We start from the raw sequence: 13,106 nt of genomic DNA, 5'->3' as shown, positions 1-13,106 counted from the left end.
AGCTTAATTGCACGCTTTGATTATGGGTTACAATAAAAACGCTGGCTTTGAACTAGAATTGTCACAAAAGAAAGTAGAAAAGTTGCCAGGGGAAAGGATAAGAACTGTTGCCTCAGCTGAATGTGATGGTGCACGGCTGTGATCCTAACACTTGGGAAGCAGAAGCAGTAGGATCGGGAGTTCAAGGCCAGCCTGGGTAACTTAGTAAGTTCAAGGCCAGCCTGAGCTGGAGACCAGGTCTCAGAACAAAAGCAAAATTCAAGGACAAACAACTAACAAAAAGAAAAGAAAACCATATTGAATATCTATCTATCTATCTATCTATATCTATATATCTATCTATCTATATAGATAGATAGATAGATAGATAGATAGATAGATAGATAGATAGATATAGATAGATATATATAGAGAGAGAGCTTGTAAGTTTGAGAATATGGTTCATGGCACAAGGCAGTAAGTTCAGTTCCCAGAACAAGGAGGGGTTGAGAGGAGGTGTTAGTAGGAGTAGAAATTTAAAAAGCCATCCAAATTGAAAAGGAAGAAATTAAATTGCATTTGTGATGTCACAGTCTTACATATGTAAACCCTAAAGACTGAACCAACAGTGCTCCAGGAGACAAAGCTAGCATGCCAAAGTCAGTTCCAACTTCTACACACTATACAGGAACTATCTAAGAGAGAAATTCAAGGGCTGGGGTGTGGCTCAGTTGGTAGAATGCTCGTGGAGCCTGTGGGAGTCCTGGGGTTGGTTTCTAGCACCATAGAGACCAGATGTGGTAGGAGACATTGGTAATCCTAACACTTGTGGGTGGAGGAAAGAAAACCAAAACTTTAAGATCATTGTCAGCTACGTAGTGACTTCAAGGCCTGCTAGTCTGGAATCCATGAAAGCCTGGAATGGGGGTGAGGGTGAGGGTGAGGAGAGGAAAGGAAGAACAGAGAGAGAGAAAAAATTAAGAAAAATTCCTTTTATAATAGTACCAAAAGGAATAAGATGTTTAAGGAATAAATTTGAGCAAGGAGATGTCAGACTTATGTACTGTTTTGGTTAAAGTCTTGACCGAGGAAACTGACAGACTCAGGGAAAGCCAAGGCTGTCACGGATCAGCATTGACGTATGCTACGAAAGCATCCATTCCTTTCAAGCGATGCTTAAACATGAGCTCTAAAGCCATAAAACCATTAAAGGAAAACATAGGGAAAACCCTCAAAATTGGTCTTGGCAATCGTGTGTGTGTGTGTGTGTGTGTGTGTGTGTGTGTGCGTGCGTGTCCATCCTGAAGCACAAGCGACAAAATCAAAAGAGTACATCACACTGAGACGCTTCCACACTACAAAGGAAGCAATCTGCAAAAGGGAAAAATAAGAGTTGCTGGCCCACGTCTGGCAAGGGGGTGACGCGATAGTTTGAACTGATAAAGTAATTATAGAAAGAACTCAATGCTCATTGCTCAACCAACCAAGCAGCAGAATCATTTTTAAATGGGCAAAATATCTTGCATATGGTGGTACATGCCCCAGCACTCAGAAGTAGTGTGAGTGCTATGTGTTTGAGGCCAGCAGAGACTACACAATGAGTCCAGGACAGCCTGGGCTAGAGAATGAGATCCTGTCTTAAAAACAAATTAACAACAACAAAATGAGTCTGACTTTGTACAGCCAAGGGGCATGCTGGTTAGTTTTATGTCAACTTGACAAAGCCTCAAGTCATTTCAGAGGAGAGAGCCTCAATTAAGAAAATGCCTCGAAAAGCTGTGTTATAGGCGCAGGGCATGGTGGCGCACGCCTTTAATCCCAGCACTTGGGAGGCAGAGGCAGGCGGATTTCTGAGTTCGAGGCCAGCCTGGTCTACAGAGGGAGATCCAGGACAGCCAGGGCTATACAGAGAAACCCTGTCTTGAAAAACAAATAAACAAACAAACAAACAAAAAAAGATGTGTTATAGGCAGGCCTGTAAGGCACTTTCCTAGTTAGTAATTGATAGGGCAAGACCTGGACCATTGTGGGTGGTGCCATCCCTGGGCTGGTGATCCTGGGTTCTTTATGAAAGCAGGATGAGCAAGACATGGGGAGCAAGCCAGGGAGGAGCACTCCTCCATGGCCTCTCCTTCAGGTGCTGCCTTCGGGTTCCTGCCTTGTTTGAGTTCCTGTCCTGACTTCCTTTGAGGATAAACAGTGTTACAGAAGTTGGAAGTGTAAGTCAAAATCCCTTTTCTCCCACCTTGCATTTTGGTCATGATATTTCATTGCTGTAATAGAAACACTAACTAAGATAGTAGTGGAGTTCTTGCCTAGTATATGCAAAGTCTACCCCCAGCACCACAAAGACAACAAAACAAACAAACAAACAAACAAACAAAAATGGAGCAAAGGAACTGAGTAAGCAAACATTATCCAAAAGTGACAGCACATGACTAGAAGGCATGTTTTAAAATGTTCGGTGGTGGGTTGGCAAGATGGCTCAGCGGGTAAGAGCACTGACTGTTCTTCCAAAGGTCCAGCAACCACATGGTGGCTTGTTGGGAGCTATTAAGACAACACTATTGTCCTGATCTCTGAATTGGGCCTCTCCCCCCTAGAAGAAAAGGGGTTCAAAAGGGGGCCACCAACACACCGCCCCGAGAACAACCACAGAATGTTCCAGCCCTAAGTCAGTGCAGGATGTCCTGACTACAAGATGTACCCTGATATCAACAAGTTCCTGCTTCCCCGTGTAGTTGCCAAAAGAAAAATTTCCGCTGCCCCATCCCTCCTGCTGAGAAGTACTTCCCCTTTTGCTTGTGCATTTAAGCCTTGAGCCTTGCTGAATACAGTGACACCTTGATGCTAATCAGACTGCTTCCGTGTGTTCTTGCACTTGGTATCCGTCTCTCCCTCCCCCCATTTGGTTCTTAGGAGAAGGTCCCCTCGAGACCCTCGAATAACTGGTCCTGCTGGACGGGTCAGTGGCTCAGAACCATCTGTAATGGGATCTGACACCCTCTTCTGGTGTGTCTGAAGACAGCTACAGTGTACTTATGTATAATAATAAATAAATCTTTGTGCTTGGAGCGAGCAGGGACTGAGCGAGTGGAGTTGACTGGAGTGAGCAGAGGTCCTAAATACAATTCCCAACAACCACATGAAGGCTCATAACCATCTGTACAGCTACAGTGTACTCATCTACATAAAAATGAACAAATAAATCTTTAAAATAGATGTTCAGTGTCATTAATCTTCAAGGAGACACAAATCAAAACTGCAGTGAGATAGATATCTATCCCCACCACATGTTAGAGTGACTATTGTCAAAAAGATAAGTGTTCTCAGGGCTGGGGAGAAAAGGAAGCTTGCACGCTGGTGATGGAGCATAAATTGGTACAATCACTGTGATGAAAACAGTGGAGGATCTTCCAAAAGTGAAAAACAGAATAGCTAAATGATCCAGCAACCCCACATCTGGATATGCAGTTCAAGAAATGAAATCAGTATGGGGATGTGTCTGCATCCCCGATGTTTATCACAGTAATATCCATAATAGCCAAGATCTAAGGACAACCTCAAAATAAGCAGATGGGTGGATTGGTGGATAACAAGAATATAAGACACAGACAGACAAACTTATGCCAAATGGAATAATTAGCCTTTAGAAGGAGAAATCTGAGCTAGGCAGACAGCTCAGTCAGTAAAGAGCTTGCCTATGTGAGATGATGGGTGTTAATTAACTAGCTTGATTAAAGTAGTAATATCAAAGTGTGTGTGTGTGTGTGTGTGTGTGTGTGTGTGTGTGTGTCAAGTTATCACAGAGCACATCTTAAGTATATGGGATATTATTTTTCAATTATATTTTAATAAAAGTGGAAAATAGCAGTTTTCCAAAATAAAAATAAATATGATCAGTTTGTAAATTCTCATTTTAAAAATCAGCAAGATGGCTCGGTAAGATGGCTCCATAGGTAGAAGCTCTTGTGATAAGCCTGACGACCTGTGTCTGTCTGCCCACTGCACCGCTAGTGGTAAGGGAGAGAGCAAGCCGCCCTCTGATCTCTACAGTACATTGTATTATATGTGTACTTGCCCTCACACATCCATGCTAAAACTTTTTAAAGTTTTTTGTTTTTTTAAAAAGGAAGTCAAGAAAGGGAAAAGAAGAAAACAAGCAAGGAAAGGCATATTTTAAGCAGCCATATCATTCTTCCTTACCTCTAAACATTTGCTCAGACATGGCTTTCTTGGAGACCTTTTCATGATGTCTGCATTGAAATTGTTGCTCACGGGCTGGGGGTGCTGGTGAGGATGCTTGCCCCAGTGCCAACAACACCAACAATCAACAAATAACTAAAATAATTGCTGTTCATTGCTCATCCATCTCCACACGTGAGCACTGGGAATTCCCTATCTTCAGCACCTCCAGATGTTTGAGCCACCATTTGATCTATCTCTGTACCCTGTGTATCTCTCTTCAAGTTGTTCAACCCAGTAAGAACAAGAGTTCTTCCCATTTTATCCACGGTTCTAACCTAACAGCTACACTGTCATCCTTGATAAATGTTTGTTGAATAAATTTGAACACAAATACGATTAACACAGGAGTATGTTTCTTCCAGCACTTTTAGATGTATACGGTGAGTTTATTATTATCTTTCGAGCATTAAGAAAAAGGAACATAAAGCCGGGCGTGGTGGCGCACGCCTTTAATCCCAGCACTCGGGAGGCAGAGGCAGGCGGATTTCTGAGTTCGAGGCCAGCCTGGTCTACAAAGTGAGTGCCAGGACAGCCAGGGCTACACAGAGAAACCCTGTCTCGAAAAACCAAAAAATAAAAAAAAAAATAAAAATCAAAAAATAAAAAAAGAAAAAAAAAGAAAAAGGAACATCTTTTAAACATCAGGCACAGTGTAGGGATTTTACATATTGTATTTCATTTAATCTCTCAATAACAGTGAGAGGTGTTATCTCTGGTTTACAGACCAGAAAGCCAAAGGCTCAAAGATATTAAGCAATGTGCTCAAGGCCACACTCATAAAACCAAAACTATGTATTCAAATCAAAGTGCTTGACTCCAAAGCCTATGTGATTTCTCTGAGCCTTTGTCCCTCTGCCTGTCTTTATTCCCGTCTCTCTCTCCTCACTCAGCTCTATATCTGAAGCATTTTTTTTTCATATTTCATTGCCCATTCTGAAGTACATGCTAACTGTGTAAATGAGGGTCACAGTGGAGAGAGATCAAAGCCATATGTATCTCTCGTCGTAGTTTTTAGTCATGAGCTTTCCTATGTATCATCGTTAGCCCAATCTCTGTGCTTTTATCCAGAAGCATCCCCATCTCTATACTTCTATGGGTTAGGATTCTTGGGTTTAGACAAGCAACTAGAGATGACTTTTGTTGCTATTGGTTTCGTTTGGTTTTAGGGAGGTATTTATAAAGGACACTAAATTTGAAACTGAACAGTTAAGCCCTGAAAAGACATGTCCACTGGCCCCTGGCCACTGAGGCGTTCTAACCACGCCCCCTCCCTCATTTCTGCATGTTCCTGTCAGGCTCTCAGGGAGAGGATTGGGGGTTGGGAGGTTTTTTTTGGGGGGGTGGGGCTTCTCCACGGGAGACGATCTAGCTATAGGCACACATCCTTGCAACTCCCTAGGAAAAAGAGAAGAAGGGAGATGGGGGAGAACAGAAGAGGCAGGGAAAGGAGAGAGAGAAAGAAGGAATAAGAGAGGAGAGAGAGAAGGAAGGAAAGGAAGGTGGATGGGGCAGGAAGAGGGAGAAGAGAAAGAAGGAAAATGGCAGGGATATCTTTATTTAGCTGAAGTTTGAAAGGTATTGGCAAAAGCACAGATTGGCCTGGCTGGAGACTTGAGCCTTATGAGGACTGGCATGTGTGTTCCTGGAAATGAAGGGCGGGGCTGGACTCAGCTTGGGTCACAGGTCTTTCCTTGGAAGCACTTTGTGATTAGTACTTCTCTCCCCACATGGAGCCTGTCTCTGGAAAGTGTCTGCAGTAGATAAACCAAGTGTTGACTGTTCCACAGGGTCACAGGAACGCTGACTCCTTCCATGACTGTTGTAGGCAGTAGTCATACCATAAGTACACATGCTACCATGCAGGAGGCATTGCTGGGTCCTGCAGACACCCATTCATTAAGCCTCTCTCCTAGGGCCATGCTGAATCATCCAGGACATGGCAGTGAGGAGGGCAGATGAGTCAGATAAACGTTGTCAAATAAGAACAAGTAGATAAATGAAATGAGCCTGGCTTGTAAAAAAACTTCATTCCAGGGTAAGAAAATAATGAGGGTGGGCATAAGGACTGAGTGTTCTTAATGTGGTGAAGGCCAGTTTCTCTAAAGAACTGACTGACTATAGACGAGCCACCCAACCTACTGGGACCTACTCAGCCTTCTTCCGTGGGCCCTAGTATAGAGGCAGAGCATTCCAAATGAAAAAGGAATATTAAATTCCTTTATTAAATGAATATTCATCTTAGTGGGGTTTTTATAACTGAAAATTTTAATTTTTTTTTTGTTTTTGTTTTGGTTTTGGTTTTTGGAGACAGGGTTTCTCTGTATAGCCCTGGCTGTCCTGGAACTAACTTTGTAGACCAGGCTGGCCTCGAACTCAGAAATCCGCCTGTCTGTGCCTCCCGAGTGCTGGGATTAAAGGCGTGTGCCACCACACCCGGCCTGAAATTTTTAATTTTTAACTGAGACCTCTTGGTTAAAGAAGTCATTTAGGACTTAGGGTTTTGTTGTTGTGTTTTGTTTTATGGGGAGAGACATTATTGAGCAGTCATTAAGAAAAAATGTGTCCACAGGCACTGCCAAGCTCACGAGGTCTTAGCACTCATTTGACATGAGCCTCAGAAATAACAACCAAATGTGTCGCTGCCGACCAACTCCTTCAAAAGCGAATCCACAAGGGCAGGCAGGAAGGAGCAAGGCTGTGTGTGGTCCGAGCTGCTGAGCATCAAAGGGGCTCCTCTGAAAGCCCAGTCTTCTGATGCTTTGCATCATTTTCTCCCCGGATAATACTGTGATGATTTATGAACAACAAATAAGAAAAAAAATGCATTTCAGGATTGCTGTGAATGCATGTATGCTAGCTAAGCACACAGAATCACAAGCATATGCGCATGGTGCATATATACACGTAAACACACTTAGGAACGTAAAGGCAGGGGTGTGTAGGAAAGATCTTTGGGGGTTAGATATTCAAGGGCTTTCCTGCCTGAAATTCCCTTTGTAAAATTTGTATACTTTGTAAACCCTTAAAGCAGGAAAGTGGCCAGGGCACTGCCTGCTGAACTCCATCAACCAGGCCCCTCACCTAGACTTCCCTAACTGACATAAATGTCACAAAGGTCATCTCCAGCCCCTCAACAGGACCTTCTCCAGTTTATGCTAATTTTAGGTGAAAAGTTGGAACAAAATCCACCAATCCCTGAGCTCTGCATAGGAAAACCCACCAATCCCTGAGCTCAGGATATGAAGTCCCACCAATTCTCACCCTGGATATCTCCACCCTAGAAAGCTCCCTCCAAGGAGCCCTATATAAGCACCGCCCTTTGTCCAATTCCCTGCTGCTGTCTGCTCCCTCTTGGGAACTTAGGCACCCACTCCTGGATTCTTTTTTCCCCTGAACCCTCCTGGAGATACCCTCCCCTGGGATCTCTAATGCCTCTGCTGAGGAGGCTTCCTCTCAGAGCTATGTGGTTCCTGGGCTCCTGTGTCCCAGGATTCCCTTCCACTGGGATACCTTCTCCCCTCAGAGCTATACAGTTTCTGGGCTTTCAAGTCCCAAGACACCTTCCCATTGGAGCAGAAAGGCCAACGCTGGGTGTGGTTAATTAGAATTGGCTCTCAACTCCAATTCCGCATCTTCTCTGCTATGTGATTTTGAACTCAATACTTAGCCATTCAGGATCTAAATTTCTACCGGTAAACGGAGATAACATTTTCATATAATGAGATGTTTTAGATGCTAAGTGGTATATAAAACAAACCCTAAAGTGTACTTATTACACACCAAGTATATTAGGCATGGATCAGACATAATCATTTAAGTTTATAGTCTATGAAATAGCAAATTTGGGAAAATTTTTTTGTATGTGATTCTGATAGACATGTTGGATGAAAGCAACCATTCACATACTGGACATAAATTGAAGCAGGTCCAGATGTGACGTCATCAGAAGGAGGTTGATCAGAGTAGAGGGCAGTGTGATGATTCACGTAAACAGAACTCGGCAAAGCATTCTGTCAGTCAGCCCTTTAGCACATCAGAGTGTCTGTGAGATGCAGCTACTCTCCTGGCTGTTCTGCTCATTCTGACTTCCATGTTCTGTCTGGTTCATGTGCTCTTTCACAGGCCTGACCCCCACCCTCCACCCACTTAATCCTCATCCTCCTTAGCGACCTACTCACTTCATCTACCATGATCACTATGATCAATATGGTTTTAAGCAAAAGGGGCCTAAATATATTTTTCCAGTCATTAATTTATTTTTTAACTTTATGTCCTGATTAAAGTTTTCTCTCCTGCCCTTTCTCCCAAGTCCTTCTCTCTCACCTCCTCTTCCTCCCTCCCCTCTCCCTTTTTCTTCAGAGAAGGGGAGGCCTCCCATGGAGATCTCACAGGAGCTGACACACCCTGAATTAGCATATCAAGTTGCAGAAGAACTAGGTGCAGCTTCTCTTATGAAGCCAGACAAGGCAACCCAGTTGGGGAAAGGGATCCAAAGGCAGGCAGCAGAGTCAGAGGCGACCAGTGCTCCTGCTGTTAGAGGAAGACCAAGGTGTACACCTATTACATATTTGTAGGGAGTAGTTTTTTTTGTTTGTTTGGTTTTTTTTTTTTGCTTTTTTTTTTTTTTTTTTTTGGTTGTTTTTTAATCCTATAGTTCCAGAAAGCTTTTCACCAAATGGTTCCCTGAGATTAACTCCAGAGAGTTCTGGCAGAGGGACATGAAAAGTGGGAAAGAAAATGAAGGAATTTTTCACATTCCGTGAAGTTTTGATTGTTTTTACCTTTGTGGATGGATTACTTATGCAGTGGGTTTCATAGAATAAAGTAATCCATCTTTTTGTTTTGTTTTGTTTTTGTTTTTTTGAGTCAGGGTTTCTCTGTGTAGCCCTGGCTGTCCTGGACCAGGCTGGCCTCGAACTCAGAAATCCGCCTGCCTCTGCCTCCCAAGTGCTGGGATTAAAGGAGTGTGCCACCACGCCCAGCCCAGTAATTCATCTTTTTTTTTTTTTTTTGGACAGGGTTTCTCTGTATGGCCCTGGCTGTCCTGGAACTCACTTTGTAGACCAGGCTGGCTTCAAACTCAGAAATCGGCCTGCCTCTGCCTCCGTGAAGGGGGAGCCCGTCTGAAATAATCACTCTCCAGACGCAAGTGGAGAAAGTCTGAGGTCGTTACAACAGGAACTCTCAGAGAAGCTTTGGGTGTTCATTCGGAGTTTTTGTTTTGATTGCTTTTGTTTTTGAGACGGAGTCAGATTCTGTAGCTCAGGGTGCCCTAGAATTCACTATGCGGTTTTGATAACCTTCTCCCAGCCCCTTTCTTGGCTCAATGTTATCACATGTCTTTAACAAACTGTATCTTTCAAATGTGTAATTAGATAAACACTATGTTAAAAATACTATTTCGCTAAACAAAATGACCTTGTTTTGCAGACATGTTGAATGGTCTCTACCCACAGTGGAGTAAGAAAAACAGGGCTCATCCGGGCGGTGGTGGCGCACGCCTTTAATCCCAGCACTTGGGAGGCAGAGGCAGGCAGATTTCTGAGTTCGAGGCCAGCCTGGTCTACAAGTGAGTTCCAGGACAGCCAGGGCTATACAGAGAAACCCTGTCTCAAAAAAAAAAAAAAAGTAAAGAAAACCAGGGCTCTTGGTGCTGCCTGGTCCCACTCAAGGCTCTGGGGTGATCTGTGCTGCCTGGTCCCACTCAAGGCTCTGGGGTGATCTGTGCTGCCTGGTCCCACTCAAGGCTCTGGGGTGATCTGTGCTGCCTAGTCCCACGCGCAGCTCCGAGGTGATCTGTCTTTGGTAACTTTACCCAGGTGCAGGTTCTAGATCTCAGTTGGACATACTTGAAAAGTAGGTTTTGAAAATGTACCCAGACATGCAAACTCAGTGACCACTGCCCCACCCACCCCAGTCCCCACAACAGTGGATATGAAAACCAAATGCGCCGGGCGTGGTGGCGCATGCCTTTAATCCCAGCACTCGGGAGGCAGAGGCAAGTGGATTTCTGAGTTCAAGGCCAGCCTGGTCTACGAAGTGAGTTCCAGGACAGCCAGGGCTACACAGAGAAACCCTGTCTCGAAAAACCAAAAAAAAAAAAAAAAAAAAAGAAAAAAGAAAACCAAATGCCACTACATTTACTTTATGGAAGAGGGAAGATACCCTGCATCTCATTCAGAACAGAGATACCCGGGATGCTGAGTTAGTAAGCAAGAGAGCTGTCTGTGAGCATGAAGGGCTGTTTCCTCCAGGTCTTCATGCCAGTCTGAGCAACTAGATCTTCATACACTGGACTTGTGGCATGGCCCTTACTGCTGACGTTTTCTTTGCAGAATGACTAATATTTAAGATGACTGTGCTTATCACGTGGCCAGTTGCTGTTCCAGACACCTTAACTATAAACCATTTTATAAAGACCTTTTGTAGTTTGAGATATCAACCCTCCCCCCATTTTATAGATGGTAACCCTGAGACACAAAGGTATAAGACAGTTGCCTAAAGCTGCACAGTTAGTTCAGTAGTGAAGTAGAGATTCCCAGGTATCCTGGCTCTGGACTCTGTGCTAAGCTGCTATGCTGTCCTACCCTTGGATGCTGTGCTTTCCAATGCTGTACATCTGCCTCTCTCTCTTGCTCTACTGCACAGAATAGATCAGTTGCCTAATCTCCTTGGTCATGCCTTCTTATAGATCTGACCTCCATTGACATTAACATTGTTGCTGAAGTATTTTTCCTTTAAAGTGTTATGTATAGGGCCTGAGGACGCAGCTGGGGTGGTAGAGTGCTTGACTATCATGCAGGAAGCCCTGGGTTGGGACACTACATACCCAGGCATGATGCTGCCAGACTGTAATTCCATCACTCGGGAGTTCAAGTTCAAGGTTATCCTATGCGACAAAGCCAGTGTGAGGCAAGCCTGAACCATATGAGACCTTTCTTCAAACAAATAAAAACAATGTGTGTGTGTGTGTGTGATACATATGTGTATATACATATAATTACATTTTTTTTGAGATTTGGTGTGTTGCTACGTATTGTAATGCTAAATTCTGTATCCCAAGGTTTAGTTGCCTCAACTTCCTCGGCTACCAGCCTTTGTTGTGCAAAACTTGCTCCTTAATTTAAAACTACTAGTTGAATAAAAATGGCTACAGGCAATTACTGGAGGGAATAGAGGTAGGCATATTTTTTTCCAGTTACCTGGTTGGGGGCAGGGGTGGGGGTGGGGGTGGGGGTGGGGGTGGGGGTCGGGTTGACGGTCATGGGTAGAGAGGAGAGAAGTGAGCCGGAGGGTAGAGGAAGCCACCATGAGAGGAGATGGATCCTAAACACATGGCCAGGAGAAACAGCGAGTCTTTAAGGGTACATGGCTGGGGAAATAGCCAGTCCAGCAGTAAGGAAAGTAGATTAGGGGTTAGCTCCCAGAAACTGTCAAAGCCAAATAAAATAACCATAGTCTGAGTCTTATTCATTTGTAAGCTAGATGGGATATGTTTAAATTGGTTCAACTACAAGATTTTTGCGGGCATATACAATTTTTACTGTTACTTTCACGGGTATCAACATATCCCAGCAAATCTGAGCAAAACCATGCATGTGTGGGCTGTTGGCCCAAACGGGGACTTTGTTATATTGAACTGGACAGCGTGATGATAGCTGTTAAAACAGGATAGTACCCATACTCAAGCCTTCTCCTAAAAAGGAGATACTTTGTTTCAGACAGCTATTTAGAAGTTGCCACAAGATCTGTTCTAAGGGAATGAGAAGCATGCATTGGCTTGATGCTCTGGTGAGAACCAGCTGCTCCCCAGCACAGCTCCAGGCTGCACACCCTTGACCACATTCTCCTCAAATCTCTGCAAAAGGTTCAGGTTAGTTCTGGATTTTATTAAACTGCTCAGATCCTGTTTCCGCAAGGATTGGGGTTTTAAAGCCCTATAATCTTAGAGAATACTTCATTATTTCCCTTTTTGGAAATTAATTTAAAACAAAACAGATGGATGCTTCATGATTTGAGTGCTTCAATGTACAGAAGGCCCTGCAGTGCCTTGCCCGTAGAGTCTTCCCACCAGACCCCGCAGCCCTCGCTTCCCTCCTGGGAAGCAATTACCAGTTCCTTTTTTATCTTTCCAGGGTGGTCTGTTACATCCACTTCCTGTCACAAATTTTACCCCTGGAGAGCTGATCTGCGCTTGCCAGGCTTCCCTCCCTTTCCCATCCAACGGAGACAAGGTCTCTGGGGACTTTTCTGTCAATGCCAACGTGTTGAAAGTGAATTTTTGTCTTAACGCCTCCTCTCAGCTCTCGTTTCTGTTCTGGCTGGGCATACCTTTTTACACGACAGCTGGTGGCCCCAGTCACCTTCTGGGGATGAATGGAACCAAGAGGAGCAAGTGTTCTCTGATATTATTAATTGCAAGGTTTTTGCAAATTCAAAACTCAAAGAAAGGACAGTTGTCTCCAACTGTTCGCAGCTGTTCATTTGCCTGTGGTGGTAGATACTGGAATGCCCTTCTGCAAACCGTCTGGGGGCAGGCAGCTAGCTGCTGCCTCAGTACACATCTCTGTCACCTTCATTCTGATTTTTTTTTTTAATCATACCTTAAACCCATTCTAGAATCCCACTGTCTACTACCTATCAGGAGACCTTGGATGAGTAACTTAACCTCAGTCCCATGCCCTAGTCTATGAAATGAGCAACCTACATGCAATGACCTTGTGGCTTCCACCCCTAAGAATTCCATAGGAATGGGATCTACTGTTAAGTGGTGAGTGTGGCTGCAGTCCTTTGCCCTTTACCTCAGAGAACTGAAAGCCTGAGGGAGTGGAGAATCCATGATCTTAACGCCTAGCTTATATGCTCCTGGGCCATTTGAG

Source organism: Mus caroli, unplaced genomic scaffold (genome assembly GCF_978045245.1).
Source record: "Mus caroli unplaced genomic scaffold, Mus_caroli_1 scaffold_1, whole genome shotgun sequence".
Lineage (NCBI taxonomy): Eukaryota > Metazoa > Chordata > Mammalia > Rodentia > Muridae > Mus > Mus caroli.
Note: the sequence above shows the minus strand (reverse complement) of the source record.